The sequence below is a fragment of the Scyliorhinus canicula genome, chromosome 22 (assembly GCF_902713615.1).
Source record: "Scyliorhinus canicula chromosome 22, sScyCan1.1, whole genome shotgun sequence".
Classification (NCBI taxonomy): Eukaryota; Metazoa; Chordata; class Chondrichthyes; order Carcharhiniformes; family Scyliorhinidae; genus Scyliorhinus; species Scyliorhinus canicula.
Genome location: NC_052167.1, coordinates 7,751,888 through 7,768,888, shown reverse-complemented (window position 1 = coordinate 7,768,888; position 17,001 = coordinate 7,751,888). Strand labels below are relative to the sequence as shown.

Sequence of the window (17,001 nt, the reverse complement as noted above, 5' to 3'; positions counted from 1 at the left end):
TATGCTTTCTCAAACAATTTCATCATCAGCCAGAGGTTAAGAATTCTGGATAACAACCTGAGCATTAATATCTAGGTAATCTTCTAATCTTCAAACTATAAAAAAATTGAAATGTTGCTCATGTGCATTATTCAATTCAATGCGCTTGGGTAGCACCTGTAGGCATCACTGTACACAATTTTGGCTTCAGAATATTTTTGTTTGTAGGTTTACCAAGGACATCAAATTAATGTCGACGTATTCCAGAACATAATTGGTAATGGCCTAATCCCAGTTATCAACCTAAAATTACCACAAAAATGTTCCACACCCCCACTTTTAAAAGCCTTTATTACTTTGTAGGACAATTTAGGAATTACACTCACCCCTTCATGAACTCCCTAATTAGAGCCGTCACTTTTGTATAGTTTCCCTATTGCAGGAAAATTCTGTACTAAGATATGACGTCTCTGTCTCTAGTCTCCAGCTGCCAGCAGGTCCAATCACCTATTCCCTGCAGCTCACTATAGTCTGTAGAGCACTGTTTGATAGCAAGACACTCAGCCACTTACATCTTTAATAATGAAAGACAATCAGAGTCTAAAATCCTCAGAATGAGCAATTACAGGTGTGTTCTCCGCAATCCAAGTATTAAAATGATACTGGAGTAAGATGATCCTTGGTCCAAATTAATTAAGCTATTTTAGAAGTAATACACTGCGTGAAGTATTTTCTAGAAGATCTCCAACTTCAGGTACATTATTCTTATTTTTTATTAAAGCTTCAAAATCTTTGCTCACCCACTCCATTCTACAATGTTCAAACTGGAAGCTAACAAATTTGTTCCTTGCCACCTTGCTATTTTTTTTATTTCTTCATTCACATGACATGAATATGGCAAGGCTAACCAGCAGACGGCAAATGTGGATCGTCCACTCGGTACTTCTCGCTGAAGATGGTTGCTTCAGCGTTTTGATATGCACTCACTCAGGGTTCTGTCATTGGAGGCTCAAAAAGCCTACTCCTCCTGCTAACAATTTAATAATCCACAACGATTCACAACGGGATGGAGCAAGACTACAATTCTTTGATCTGGCTTGATTGGCTTCAACTGTTTAGCACCATGTTATGACTTCACCATGTTAGTTCTTCATTTTCAGGTAAGCTCAGTGCTGCTCCTGCCACATTCTTCAACACTCCTAATTAAACAGAGTTAGTCACATGGCTTGATGGTCATGGTGAAATGAATGATGTCACTCTAACATGCAGTTGAACGAGAATGACCTTGGACTACCCACAATTCCAATTTTCTCTCGTCTCATTCCACGAACTTCCAGCCATTACAGAATCACAGTGCAGAAGAGGCCCTTCAAGTCTGCACCAGCATGTGAAAAGCACCTGACCTATCTACCTAATCCCATTTACCAGCACTTGGCCCATAGCCAAGTTATGACGTGCCAGGTGCTTATTCAGGTACTTTTTAAAAGGATGTGCAGTAATCTGCCTGTAGCACTCTCCTCAGGCAGTGCATTCCCAACCATCACCACCCTTGGAGTAAAACAGTTTTTCCTCACATCCCCTCTAAACCTCCTGTGAAGAATTCAATCAACAACCTACCAATGTCCTGTGGCTTCACCCACAGATTGTCCCTTGGTCCCTACTCTTTCCCTGGTTATCCTCTTCCCATTGATATACTTATAGAATATCTTGGGATTTTCCCTAATTTTACCAGCCAGAGCTTTTTCATATCACCTTCTTGCTCTAATTGCTTTCTTAAGCTCCACCCTGCACTTTCTGTACTCCAATAATGCCTCTGTTCATTTGCTCCCCTTGTCTGCTAAAAGCTCCTCGTTTCTATTACATCCATGGTTCCCTGGGAGTGTTATTCCTTCCTATCACCCTAGTGGGAAGATGTTGGGCATCGATCCTCCCCATTTTCTTTGTGAACACCCCTACTGCTTTTCTGTAGATTTCCCCATAAGTAGCTGTTTCCAGCCTATCTTGGCCAAATGCAGTCTTATTTTACTAAATCTACTCTCCCCAATCCAACGTTTTGTTTGAAACTGGTCTATTTCTTTGTCCATAACAAGTTTAAATTATACCATGCTGTGATCGTGATCACTAAAATGCCCCTCCACCACAACCACCTGTCTGGCTTGATTCCCCAGAATTAAGTCCAGCATGGTGTGTCCTTTGTTGAACCCTCTACATATTGATCTAAAACCTTCTCGTGTATACATTAAGAAATGCACTCCATATAAGCCCTTAATACTATTACTATAAGGTTGGGGAAATTGAACCCACAATTACCCTATTATTTTTACACACTCCACAAATTGAACACATTTTTGCTCCTTACGTTCCTGCTGAATATCAGGGGACCGAGCAATGAGGCTGCCCCTTTTTTTAAATTCTAAGCTCTACCCACAAAACGTAATTTGATGCCCCTTCGAAGACATCATCTCTTCTTACTGCAGTAATTGACTCCTTACTAATAATGCAATACCTGCTCCTCTTTTACTCCCTCCCCTGTCCCTGAAGATTCCAAATCCCAGAATATTCAGCTGAAAATCCTACCCCTCCCTCAACCACGTCTCTGTGATGGCTACTATATCACAATTCCACATGTCAATCCTCACCCTTAACTCATCCGTTTTACCATTGTTTAATGTCTGTCCAAAACATAACAGATAAAGTAAGAAACAGCCTATATGTGGAACTGGAGATGCAAATCACATCTCTCAGATCCAGAGTACAGTTCATTGAAATGCAATTCAAGGCGCTGCCCTTGAGCTTTCGATTTTTCAATTTTATTTCCTGCTGTTTAAACAATGGCATTTTTATGGATTTTGCATAAGTAAACCTCTCCCTGTGCCAGTGTCTAATTTTTTTTTTTAAAACACCAATTAATCTCTGTCCAATGGTTGTGAATAAGCATTCTACTGCCTTAAAGAATAATTCATATTGGGCTGTAGTAAAGCGGTTCGAATCTGGTGTCCACTGTGAGAAACTGGGGAACTCCATCTTCTTCTCAGAATTAAACTAGTATTTATCTTTGGAAGATTTCTTACTTAATTTCAAAGCTCATTTATAACATGTGGGACTTTGTGATCAAAGACAAGTTGACATATATGCAGTTGCACTAATTACTATGTTTGATTAATTTAAAATGGCTCAATTTTTAGGATACCATACAAAAAAAGAGCTTAAATCCCATGCTCTTCGGCTCCAGCAAAAGCCACACTGCAACAGGCCCCAGGAAACACAAAAAATGCATATTTATTTTCCCCTGTTTCTAATCAAGTTATCTGACATGCAACTCAGTCAAGATTGAGACAATGAATTTAGTGCTTGGGAAATCATTGCCAGAAACCCATATCTTCTGATGTAGCAGGTTAACAAATCAATACAATCGAATGGCCTTGCATTCTGATTAATCAAGCATATTTAACTTTAGAGCTTAGCCCTACTTGGCGACATGTCTTTAACCAAAAATAGAAATCCATTAAAAGATGGTCTATTTCAGAACATGTACTCCATTGTGAAAAGTTGCATCGTTCATTCTACATTTTTGAATATTATGTTAAACTTTTTATGTCAGAACTTGATTCAACAAATACTGGAGTCTGAAAAGTTTTTAAATGACTCAGCAAGTTCACTGAGCAGTTAAGCCAGTCACGCCAAGAAATTCTCAGACTCAATCACTTGTGAAAGCACAAGTCAGTGAAGGGGCAGCATGGTACCACAGTGGTTAGCAGAGTTTCTTCACAGCTCCAGGGTCCCAGGTTTGATTCCTGGCTTGGGCCACTGTCTGTGCGGAGTCTGCATGTTCTCCCAGTGTGTGCGTGGGTTTCCTCCAGGTGCTCCAGTTTCCCCCCACAGTCCAAAGATGTGCAGGTTAGGCGGATTGGCCATGCTAATTTTCCCTTAGTATTCCCTTAGTAAAAGATTAAGTGGTGTTACTGGGTTACGTGGTAGGGTGGAGGCCTGGACTTGAGTAGGGTTCTCTTTCCAAGGGCCGGTGCAGACTCGATAGGCCGAATAGCCTCCTTCAGCACTGTAAATTCTATGATTCTATGAACTCAGTCAGTGCCAGAAGCATCCTTGGGTTAGGCAGGGGAAAGAATAGTCAGTATTTAATCATTAGTGCTGGGAACAAGCGTGTGTAAAGGTTGAGCGAAACCACAGGTCAATCACTGACAAGAAAGCGCGTTGCCGAGGCACCTGCCTTCACCAGAGAGAAAGATGCTTTCAATGCCACAGTGACGATATTGGATTACATTAATATAGTTTCCCATAGTGGTTCTTATTCAGTTGAATGGCTTTCTGGGCCATTTCAAAATTCAGCCATCTGACTGAGCTGCTGGAGTCATATATGGGCCAAACCAGGTAAGGGGTGCAGATTTCCTTCCTTTAAGAAGATGCATGAACTCGATAGGTTTCTAATGACAATCCAATAGTTACATGATCACCATTAATGACACTAGCTAGTGATGCAGATTTGACACAGAGGGTCAAATCATGAATGGGTTTGGTGAGAGTAAATAAGAAGAAACAAATTCTAGTGTCAGAAAGATTAGTAACTAAAGGATATAGAATTAAAATGACTCGCTAACAACCTACACTCACATGAACTTTTTTTTTTAAAACAGAGCAATTTCTTCCGATCTGTAATGCATCACTGAAAAGGCTGGCTGTAGCAAATTCAATAGTAACTTTCAAAAGAGAATCAAATAAATGTTTGAATTTTAAAAATAGACAGGGCTGGGTGTGGGAATGAATTAGGCAGCTTTCATAGGGCTGTAATTGGCACAATGGGCTGAGTGGCCTTTGTTACTGTACTATACTGACGTGGTCAGTTAAATTACAGATCTGAACGTAATCATCATTCTATGTTTTTAAACATAGAACATTTTCAACAAAGCCATAGAAAAATCACTTTACTGGTTAAGTCAAAGCTTCGCATTTTAATATTTCAAAGAATTGAAAGCTCTCAGAATTACGATTAAAAGAATACAAGAAATTTAAAAAGTAGCACAGGGAGGTAGGAAACCTTGCACTGGGCTTTGGGCAATGGTAACAGCTGTAGTAAAGATCGTACGGGAATTTATCAACCATCTAACACATGCATAGGTTGGTGGGCAACTGCTGCTAGCTGGTATCGGGTTTCAATTCAGCAAAAATGAATAAATGTCGCTGCAATGATGTGCTGGCAAACAGACAAGTGTGCTCCCGCCCCATAAGGGACTGTGGGGAGTCATGAATTTTTAATGCATGATATGGACTACTGGCAGATAGAGTAATTGCATAATGCACATAACTGGCAATCTCAAATGCAAAGCATGATCATAAAGATGGGATGGAGAAGACCTGATTGCGCAATAGTGGGAGATATGATAGCCTGCAGAGCTACTAACTGTTTTAGATTTTTCCTGCATGATGCTGTTGAGTGTTTTTCATTTTCTACATTTCTGCATATACGTGCAGCACATGTAGGTCTTGGGGCAAAAATCAGAAATAGAAAAAGTGGGCGAGTGATTAAAATAAGGCTGTGATATGTAGCATGCTAAGAAACTGAATACCATGATACAAGGGTTGGAATTATATTGCAAACTACAAATTCAAACCAGTATGAAATTACCTGATGAAGATTTTAAAATCCCCAGTAACAAATACTTTTGCAATAATGCACACCCAGACACTTAACAGTGCAGAGGTAACCGGACAGAGCAACCCTAACACTAATAGATGCAGACTGGAATCATTGGAGTCAGCTCAAATCTCAATCATTAACCCTTTCGTAAAACAAACAAAAGCATGGAATACGATGTTCAGCCAAGCACCCTTTTTCCACAGAATCTACCTAATATGGACATTTTAACCCCCATCACTCAAGAGAATGTTTTGTACTATTCCAGTTTATGCCTTCAGGGAAACTGCACAACGATCAATCGTCCCAATCCCATCTTGGCTGAATATTTTCCAGCTCCATTCCAATCGTTACCAGGAGCTAGTGTGTCTCTGGAATATTTGTTGAGCTACGTATAGATCGACAACCTTCAAATTAATGTAGAATCAGCTATTTATCCATTTTGCTCTTGAAAACATAGCAACAACTTCCTACTTCAAATCTCACCGACAGCTTTCCAACTGTTCTTGAATTTAATTTTATTCCGTTGGAAAACGCCTGCAACAGGCTCACACATAGGTCTGCTGCAGGAATCCAACTACAACAATGCTCCCAAAGAACAAATTATAGATACATCAGCATGCTGTGACTATATACAGCTGCTTTTTGATTTTTAGTGTAGCAATACTACTGTATTATTTGAAAAACAAAGGAGCCATACAAACACATTGGAGGATCCACACTTCTAGTGAGGAAGCCGGTAAAGACTTGCAGCGTTTGATATTGAGCAGAATAAAAGATATGGTTGGACGTCGTGTACCCATCAATAGACTAGTTTCCACAGCGAAAAAAAACACTTCCCTCCTCAAGTGCAACTCAGAAAACCCAGATGGGACCAACCTAATATTTTAAACCAGTATTGCCCGATGTGCTACCCAGTAGTTACATGAGCCAACTAGAATTGCAGATTTAATTTCAACGATAATTGCTTTTTCAATTTATTTTTCATTGATTAGCAAATATAAATGAATAGGCATCATTGGGCATGTGATCAGAATGCTCATATTCAGACACCAGATGCATGTGCAATTTAATCTTTGTGTTGCTTAAATGATAAGAAAACGAGTCTGTATGCTTTACTTCCCTGGTTAGTGCTCATTCCTTTCCACATTTGTGGTTGTAAAAAAACCTACTTCCCAATTTTGCACCATTCACATTGTTCCTGCAGCAACACCACAATGTGACTGAATCATTGATCAAAGAATGTGGACCGCACAGTCAAATAAACAGAGTCAAACAAACTTCTCCAGAACCTCAAAGTTACACAGATCAAATCCTATATGCGCAAGAAGGCATCTGCGCATCAATAGATGTAGTGTTTACTGAATGCAATTATTTCAAGGAAACCCCACCTGTGGCTTGTTGGACAAATATACCTAGTGGTTCTGAACCACTGCGAGTGGAAAACTGCTGGCTGCGCTCATCTAATGTTAGCGGGACCATGGTAACTGGCTTCATAGCTCTCACTTGAGTATTGCTGAAAAATACATTTTATCTAAACATTTTCATCTTGCACTCATCAGGATAATCACAAGAATACCAATGTCGGGGAAACAATAACTTTAAATATTGGTAAAGGCATAGAACATAACAGCGCAGTACAGGCCCTTCAGCCCTCGATGTTGCGCCGACCTGTGAAACCCCTCTAAAGCCCATCTACACTATTCCCTTATCGTCCATATGCCTATCCAATGACCATTTGAATGCCCAGAGCATTGCCATGGAGGATGCACCAGTTAATGGTGACTGACAGTTAACTGCCAAGCATTGTTTGAATATTTAAACGAGGTAGCTTGACTCTGGTCTAACAATGCTTGGCAGTTAACTGTCAGTCACCACTAACTGGTGCATTCTACGTAACAACGTCTCTACCAAGTAGAATCCACTTGTCAACAAATCAACACTTTCTTCTCATTCAGAATGAAGTTTTTGTTTCCTCCCCCCCCCCCCACCCGCGTAACCTTATAATTATCCTGATGAGTGCAAGATGAAAAGCTTCAATAAAATGTTTTTTTTTCAGCAATACAAGTTCTGTATGACCTAACAATGCTCAATTAGGAAAAGGAAGCCCAATGGTCACTTCGGTGACTACTCAGAGACACAGCTCCCCATTCCTGCAAGAACTACACAGACATTATGTAACCATAATTCAGGGCAACCAGTTTCCATGTTAGTGGAAGCGCAGCAAGAGGAGGGGTTTGTAAGGAAGTAAAAGCATGCTTGGAACTGTCATGTAGGACTACCTTTAAGAAATCAATGTTTATAAATGGGTGTGTATATCAATATTTGTAGTGAGAGTACCTTTAAGAAGTGGGTGTTTACTACTACAGTGATGTCAGAGAGTGGGTGGAGCTGGGCTGTGTCAGATTTTTACTTTCATTTTTGAGCGGGCTGCAGGGTGTGTTTTAGTTTCGTTTTCAGAGCTGGATAGCTGCAGTCACAGCCAGAAGGTGAATGAATCTCTCTCTGTAATCTAAAGATTGTAAATCGATCCTGGTGACTTAAAACTAATAACAGTAGTGACTTTAACCTGATGTGCTTCTGGTAAAAGGTGTTTTAAGTTGTATGGATGTTAAAAGGAAAGCTTAAATGATTACTTAGCATTGTAGTCTTTGGGGGTTGTATTTGAATTGATGGTTGCTAAGATGTTCACTATGTTTTAAAAAGGTTAACTTGAGTTCATAGAATAAACATTGTTTTGCTTTAAAAAATACTTTTCCATTTCTGCTGTACCACACTTGTAGAGTGGGTCGTGTGCTCCCCATGCCACAATCTATTAAAAGTTGTGGGTCATGTAAAATATGTATGCTGGCTAAAGGGGGCGGCCACAATTATTGTTATGAAGATGCTTACCTGTAAATATTCATGTTAAATTTTTGTGTTTTCCTTTTTTTTTTTTCTCTCTCTCTAATAACTTGTAATTTGTCATATATAAAATATGAAAACTCAATAAAAAAACATTTAAAAAAAAAAAGTTGTGGGTCAGGTGAACTCCATGATACACTTTGGGGTTCTCTAAACCCTGGCCCATAACAGAGCAAACATGCTTTTTAAAAGGGCGCCCATTAGCTGAGTGTCTATTTGCTTTCTGGAGAGGAATGCATTTTGCTTTTACTGAAGTATTCATACTAGCAATATATAAAACATCAATTTAGTGAATAATGTCACGAGGCCTTCCATCTTCCAGACTTAAACAAACACAATATGTCACAGGAATATTAGCCCCTAATTCAGGATATATTTTAAATGGTCTTCGGTAATGTTGTCAGAATCATGAATGGCTTCATCCAAAAAATATTTGAAACATCCAGATATCAGCAGCAACAATTTATTTGTGCTGTGTAAGAGAAAGCCAGGTTAATGCGCACTGTAATAATCAAAGTTAAAAATCATCAGGGTGTATCTGAGAGAGAACAAACATTTGTATAGGAGAGAGGAAGCGAGTTCACGTTGTTCAAACGACTTGGTCCATAAATCATGTTCCTGGCCCACCAACTGTGTCATTTGGTATCCATGACCAAATGCATCATACAGTAGCCAACACAAGATTCATGATTACATTACTTCCACCCTTCTGCTTAGCTTCTGGCACAGCAACAAATCACATTTACAGAAGGGAGCTTTTATAAAAAGTAGATAAACATTTTGTCCATTACAATGGTTTCATATAATTGAATTTACGTTTGGGCCTCTGAAACATCCGTACGGTTAGTGCTCCAGCTGTTGGCATCATTTCACACAAATGAACACCAAACATTAAAAAGTGCAAAAATTGAGGGAATGCCTCCATGCTCCACTGCCAAGGGAAGATATTTTTAAAAATCAGAAGTACAATACGGGAAGGAAAAATTCAAATCTCATCACTATTTTATAATTAATTTCTTATTGCTGCATCTGTAAGCCACCATCTGCTATTTGCAACTTCAGTTTTCCAGTTATGTTGCTGCAGGAAAAATATAAATTAATTGTTTTTGGAAATTCTTTTTTTTTTTTAAGTCCTGCTTTTTTTCCAAAGTTCAGACCAAAAAGAATTTTAACATTCAATTAATACCTAGCTTCTAAGCCCTTGCATATGAACATCATAAATAAGATAGAGTATGAAAATACAATGACAGATATTCAGTATAGAAGCAAAATACAGCGGATGCTGGAATCTGAAACCAAAGAGAAAATGCTGGAAAATCGCAGGTCTGGCAGCAGCTGTAAGGAGAGAAAAGAGCTAACGGTTCGAGTTCAGATGTCCCTTTGTCAAAGCTGAACTGCCTATTGTAACATTGCTCTCTTTAGCTGGCTTACATTTCAAAAATCAAACCAACCTCGAATCTGAATGACTGTAATTCCCAATATCAGCTTCAATGCCTGGCCTTGCTCAATGTGTTTTAATGGACAACCTGCCCAATACTACTCCCTTTCTCCTTCATAACAATGAAAACAGAGATGCAACGAAGATGTACTGTCATGCTTGAATTGGTTCCACTGTTTGTTTCTAGTTCGAGTACAAAATTGTAAGCATGTCAGCTTCCAACATCACATGCAGGATTGCAAAAATAAAATATTACATCAGAAAGCATTGACCACAAGGATATGATTTTCAGAACCTGGAAAGTGCTTTAGTGATGTGCAATGACTGGAAGACTTTAGGAATATTGGATTCCAAGTCTTGGGCAATTTAAGAGTTAAAATCTGGGGTTAGAGTGTGTTTGACTGCAGTGATCATGTTTTGTTTACAATAAGTCTGTTTTGCAAGGCCTGGGTGCTTTTAGCAGCCAGAAGGTGAAGCCAACAAAGGAATGTGTTTTTCAGTCTATACTAATGGACTGTGGTTTGACTGGGAAAATCCCTGGGCAGTTAATGTTTTTTGCAGCCTGCAGAGATCATTTGTTTTTCAGCTTGGAGAGATTTCTGGGTGGAGCCGAGGAATGCAGAGAAACATTTTTAATAAGCTTTAGAGAGGTAGTTTTTGAAGAAAGCTTTGGAGAAAGGAAGTGAATTCTGATCTGCCTGACGCTAAGTCCACAATTCTCCCACAGCAATATAGATTGAGAGCTTTAGGTTTCTTTTCTCGTTGTTTAAAGAGAATTTGAGTAGTAATGCACATGGGAAATTGTAAGATATCCTTTTCGGGAGTGAAGTCAAAAATTTTCATATTCATAATAAAGCAATTTTTAAAAAATAACCACGCCCTACTTCATCATGCAATCACTTTCGGAGCAAATCATTCTTTCCAGGGTCTTACAAATAAACTAAAATATTGGGGTTTCAGTCCAGTATCCCAGCCACTGTTGGGGTCTGATCTGGGATCGTAATACATGTGCAGTCAACACCTTTTACTGTCCACTATCTAAAATGGACTGAAATGCGTCAAAATAGTTCAATATCGCAGATTATTTTGGATCTAGACTTATAAACCTGCAGTTGCTGCGTTATGAAAGGGAAATGCACTAATAGAACAGCAAATGGCCATCAGTCCAGCTGGTTACAGGAATCAAAGCACTTTAGCACGAAGCACTAAACACAGCTTCCTAAAGTAGACTGAAGTCATGCACATAATATCTAGCGTGAATACAATACATAACATTCTGGCCAACTCTGAAAAAGATAAATATAAATAATTCTTAAAACAAATTGCTATCATTAAATATGGTAATACTGAGATTAACATGCCAAGTAAAATTCTGCACAAGTTACATCAGTTTAACCTTCATCCATTACTCAGCAGCTACAGACTGGTAATCACAAAATATTTGTATCTATGTATTTTCAAAATGTTGCATCACTTAATATTTTCGTAACGTTGCATGTGGTATAACACAGGTGTTATTTTCTGCTGGTCCATCACATTATTTAGCAATAAATACCTGATCAACATGTACTGCTGTCCAAATCTCAACAAAAACATGAAATATTTTCTATGATTGCACTTTATGCAAATAATAAACATTTCCCAACTCCAGACTTGTTTATGTTCCATACTGCCAGAGCCTCGCTATTGTCCCCAGAGGCCTGTTATTATATAGATTACAATATTAAATATCACAAATTGATTTTCATATGTTTGACAAAGCAATATACTGCCACCTAGCTCCAGTGCACTTGGCTTTATTATTCTATATAGAATTGTCAGTCTTGCCAACATATTTACATAACATAATTGCAATATACTTACTGTTATTGCGATATTAATAATTTACACATATGCAAAAGACAACTTTACCTTGCTAAATACCATTAAGAAAATAATGGAAATATATAGCACTGAAAATTTGGCATGGGAAAAATCAAAACTATACATAGAAAATATGAAGCAGGCCTGGAAAGTAACCATGGAGAATTCTACTTACAAGCATTAGATACAAAGATTACAAAAGTCCTAAAGAAGACAGCAGCTTCTAAGCAGAAACTGGATAATTATCAATTTTCTAATGATCTCCGCCAAGAATGATGTAATTTATTCCGAATATCATTGCATTTGGGTACAAATTGATGTGAAGTTTAGGAACTTCCCTCAGCAATTTGTCCCTCAGCAATTTGTTCCTCTTGAAAGACCATCTCCCTCTCAGTCTTAATCTGATTTCTCTTTCAGCCGATCCTTTTCCCAACTCCAAGATTTACTTCAGATGTCTACAGCAATCAGTTTAGACAGAGTGTGTTCAACATAAAACACAATTAGTCCACTTATCAGTTTGGGCTGATGAGTGACAACTAACATTCATGCCACACAAGACCATCTCAAAGAAAATAGAATCTAACCATCTCCCCTTGACAATCAAATCGTTCACCATTGCGGAATAACCAGGAACTGAACTGGACCAGCCACACAAATACTGTGGTGACAAGAACAGGTCAGAGACCAGAAATTCTGCAATAAGTAACGCACCTTCTAACTCCCAAAGCCTGTCCATCATCCATAAGGCACAAGTCAGAAGTGTAATGGAATACTCTTCACTTGCCTGGATGAGTGCAGCTCTAACATCAATCAAGAAGCTCTACACCATCCAGGACAAAGCAGCCCGCATGATTGGCACCCCTCCCACAAACGTTTGCTCCCTCCACCATCAACACACAGTGTTAGCCGTGTGTACCATCAATATGATGTACTGCAGTAACTCACCAAGACTCCTTCACCATCACCTAACAAAACCCAACACTACTGCACTTTGAAGGGCAAGAGCAGGTGATTTATGGGAACAACATCATCTGCAAGTTCCCCTCCAAGTCACACACCATCCTTACTTGGAACTAGATCGCCATTCCTTCACTGTCACTGGACCAAAAGCCTGGAACTCCCTCCCCATGGGCACAGTGGCAGTATAGAAGCAGGGATGTGTTACTGTAGTTGTACAGGGCCTTGGTGAGGCCACATCTGGAGTATTGTGCGCAGTTTTGGTCTCCTTCTCCGAGGAAAGATGTTCTTGCTCTCGAGGGAGTGCAACAAAGGTTTACCAGACTGATTCCAGGGATGGCAGGACTGTCATAGGAGGAGGAGAGATTGACAAGGTTGGGATTGTTCTCGCTGGAGTTCAGAAGAATGAGGGGGGAATCTCACAGAGACTTAGAAAATTCGAACAGAACTAGACAAGGTAGATACAGGGAAGATGTTACCAATGATGGGTGCGTCCAGAACCAGGGGTCACAGTCTGAGGATTCAGGGTAAACCATTCTGGACAGAGATAAGGAGACATTTCTTCACACAGAGTGGTGAGCCTGTGAAATTCATTACCACCGGAAGTAGTTGATGCTAAAACATTGAATATATTCAAGAGGCGGCTGGATATAGCACTTGGGGAGAATGGGATCAATGGGAGAAAGCAGGATTAGGCTATTCAGTTGGATGATCAGCAATGGGCGTGATGAATGATGGAGCAGGTTCGAAGGGCCAAATAGCCTCCTCCTGCTCTCATCTTCTACGTAGCTGCAGATGTTCAAGGCTCCTCACCACCATGTTCTCGCAGGTAAATCAGGATGGACAACGAATGCTGACCTTATCAGCAACACTCACATCCTGCGAGGAAAAGCTATCCAAAACTGATCATTCACACTCTGGAAATTGGTTCTTTGTTACAGTGCAGATTAACCAGAATGTTATCAAAGCTGTAAGGTTTAGGTTACAAGGCGAGATTACACTAACTAGGTTTGTATTCCCTGGAATATAGAAAGTGGTGATGATTTGGTTTGAGGTTTTTAAGGAATGGGTAATGAATTGGTAGGGTAGATAGAAAGAAACATTCTATGAGAGGCTCGAGGACAAGGAGATAACCTTAAAATCAAGGCCAGGCAATATCAGGAGTTAGGAAACATTTCTTGATTCAAAAGTTGGGAGTTGGATGAGTTAGGTGAGATGGGGAGATAGGTGCTCATTTGCTATAATAATAATTAGTATCAAAAGTAGGCTTCCATTAACACTGCAATAAAGTTACTGTGAAAAGCTCCTCATCACCACACTCCGGCGCCTGTTCGGGAACAGAGGGAGAATTCAGAACGTCCAATTCTCTTAACAGCAAGTCTTTCGGGATGATACGGTGCACACCTACAGATGGTTTATAACGATGAAGGCGATCCACCTAATAGTGTTCTTGGCTCTATGTTGCAAGACATTGAAGCCAAATTTCAAGGGTTGCAAGGTATCTTTATGGAGGCGGTGGTGGCACACAAGAAGGTTCATGTAGCATAGAGAGTACCGTCTCTGGTGGCAGCCTGCACCTCCGCACGGTTCGAGTTCCTGTTGCATGGCCCATCATCCGTCCTGAATAATTTAGATAGGACAAAGGGGGGCTGGCGAGGAGTCAGTCTGGTGTTTCCGGTGACTAGAGGTGGTAGAGATGCTGCCAGCCGAGTTTGGCAACTGGTTACCATGTCTTGGGAGTCTTGCTCTGGAGGCCAGGCAGCTTAGATGCAATGGAGCACATTTAATCCGGTCTTCTCCTGGGCCAGGGATTGGTTTGATCCTCCAGCCCCTGGTTGTCTGGTCCTTTTCCTGTCGACAGCCAAGAGGAGATAGGGTTACCTGAACCGATCAGGCCATCCCCTCTGCTGTGGCCTAGGTAGTTGACCTCCTGGGCTCTGTCAAGTCAGCACATTGGAACTAACAAGGTTCGTGCTCCATTCGTTGGAATCCTTGGAGGATCCTGAAGTGTGCTCTCAGTTTCGGACCCCACGCATCTACTTTCTTTGTCTGCTAATGGAGTAGACTTCATCCTGATGACTGCCTCATTTCTCAGTTTTTATCCTGGACTTTACTCCCTGATAATCATGTTTCTGCCCGTTAATGTTGTCAATTCATTCATTTGCAGGAAGTAAATATTTTGGGTATGATGTACTGCACCATCGGTTATCCAGATTTAATAAGATTTTTTTCATGTTAGGCTGAATATCGAGTTAGGGTTTTATGCAGTTTCTTTATCCATGGGAGCACAGTGGTTAGCACTGTTGCTTGACAGCTCCAGGGTCCCAGCATTGGGTCACTGTCTGTGCAGAGTCTGCACGTTCTCCCAGTGACTGCGTGGGTTTCCTCCGGGTGCCCCAGTTTTCTTCCACAGTCCAACCATGTACAGGTGAGGTGGATTGGCCATGCTAAATTGCCCCTTAGTGTCCCAAAAAGTTAGGTGGGGTTACTGGGTTATGTGGATAGGGTGGAGGTGTGGGCACAAGTAGGGTGCTCTTTCGAAGGGCCGGTGCAGACTCAATGGGCCGAATGGCCTCCTTCTGCACTGCAGATTCTGTGATTCTAAGCAATACGTCCAAAACATTTCAAAGTCAGAGGAAGCGTGAAGAAGTACAAGTTCTGTCAGAACTAACTCCTCGTATCCACAAACCACCTCCCAAGATATTTCTACTAGACGAGAACAGGCAAACCAACCAGTGGGCCCCTTCCGACTCCCAAGATGAAATGAATAAGGGTAACTATTGGACACAGCCTTCGGACACTTCCCCAACCCTCACCTCTCTGATGTGGACCTACCTACATTGGACATTGTTTATATCATTTTGCCATCTAACAGTGCAGGATGGCTACCTGTTCCAGTGTGAGAAGAATTTAAATTTCACTGTAAGAGTTAGTTGATTGCCCTTAGTGCTGTGGCTCTCGGGGTATTACTTTCTGCTTCTGTCATTTTGTTTCGTCGCTTTGGGGGAGATGTAGGTCTATAATATTGCCCTGCTTGGGTGCAGACAGGTCAATTATCCGTGGATGGAACATGTTGAGCACTTTGTCCCTGAATCATCCGGTCTTACTTGTTCCCAATTAGGTAATGACTATTGTTTTGTGCTATACCAGCTGCACATTGACACCTGCTTTTGTTGGTTTGTTTGTCGCACATATTTTATTAAAAAATTGAAAATCCCAATAAATACTTAAAAAACATAAGAAAAGCACAATTTCACAAGGATGGCTGGCAGGTCAGAAGATTGAAAAGATATAAAAAGCAAAGAATTACTAAAAGATCAATAAGGATGAGAGAAAGCCAACAGTAACTGGAAAGATAGACAGGAAGAGTTTTCATCAATGTTTACATGACAGTTAATAAAGTAAGCGTTGGTCCTATAGAGTGAGTCTGGTGAATTGATAATGAAAATAAGGGGATGATAGATGAATTGAACAGGTATCACCGTGATACAAGTAACATTGCAGAAATAGCTGCAAGTCAGGAAAAGGAAGAGAGGGAGGAATGTGGGAAAATTAGTCACCAGAGAAGTGAGCCTAAGCAATTTTGTTAGAGTTGAGGCTGACAAGTCCCCAGGTCCTAATGGGCTTCATCAAAAATTCTGAAAGATGTGGCTAAGTGAGGTAGTTGAATCATTGGTTTTAATCTTCCAAAATTCCTTAGATTCAGAAATAGTTCTGTTAGGTTGCAGAATAGCAAACACAGCTCCTTTATTCAACAAAGGAGAGACAGAAACCAGGAAACAACAGGCCAGTTAGCTTAACATCTGTCAGGGAAAATGCAAGAAGCTATTAAGGAAAGATTAGACAGGCTAGGCTTGTATCTGCTAAAGTTTTGATGCCTAGGAGGCAACTTGATTGAAACGTGAAAGATCCCGAGGGGACTTGACAGGGTGGACATGGAGAGGATGTTTCCTCTTGTGAGAGAATTTAGAACTTTGAGAGATGAGAAGTTTTTCCTCTGAGGGCCGTGAATCTTTGGAAATTTCTTCCTGAAAAGGCAGTGGAAGCAGAGTCTTTGAATACTTTTATGCCAGAGGTAGATAGATTCTTGATAAACAGGGGGCGGGGGGGGGTTGAAAGGTTATTGTGGCTAAGCGGGAATGTGGAGTTAAATTTCCAATCAGATCAGCCATGATCCTATTGAATGGTGGAGTAGGCACGAGGGGCCAAG

The 17,001-nt window shown here is 40.3% G+C and overlaps 1 protein-coding gene across 11 annotated transcripts in view; it reads right to left on the bottom strand.

The window, feature by feature from the left end:
- Positions 1–17,001, bottom strand: part of LOC119956020 (serine-rich coiled-coil domain-containing protein 2-like) — a 643,754-nt gene that overhangs the window by 536,606 nt on the left and 90,147 nt on the right. The gene's annotated exons all lie outside the window — the stretch shown is intronic.